The sequence below is a fragment of the Perissodus microlepis genome, chromosome 6 (genome assembly GCF_051167445.1).
Source record: "Perissodus microlepis isolate ML-2025 ecotype Zambia chromosome 6, ASM5116744v1, whole genome shotgun sequence".
NCBI lineage: Eukaryota > Metazoa > Chordata > Actinopteri > Cichliformes > Cichlidae > Perissodus > Perissodus microlepis.
In genome coordinates this window covers 1771635-1772034 of record NC_140466.1, presented here as the reverse complement: position 1 = coordinate 1772034, position 400 = coordinate 1771635, and positions in this window count along the sequence as shown.

The following is a 400-nucleotide window of genomic DNA, read 5'->3' as shown; positions in this document are numbered from 1 at the left end:
AGAGTTTATGTATTAGCTTTGTGTGACTCACAGCTTCATCCGACAAGTTCCAACAAAGTCAAACGTGCTTTCATTTCAGCGCCTGACAACCCGCCGGAGGCGACGGGAATCAAAGTTTTACACACTCGCATTAATGCAGCGAGAGCCGCTCAACAACATGCTGCACAAATACACTAATGCATTGACTTACAGCTGTGATTAAACCTGTTTGTGGCGAACAGACTGAAAGTTTTTATGTTGGATTAAACAAAACAAACTCACTGAAATATGTCATTAAAATGACAGCAGGAAACTTTGTGCACAGAAAAAGTGCTAAAAACTGCACAGCAGGTAAACATGCGCAGATTTTCTCGGTATAAGTGCTCGTGCACGTGTTTACGTGCTCATGCACGTGCAGCGG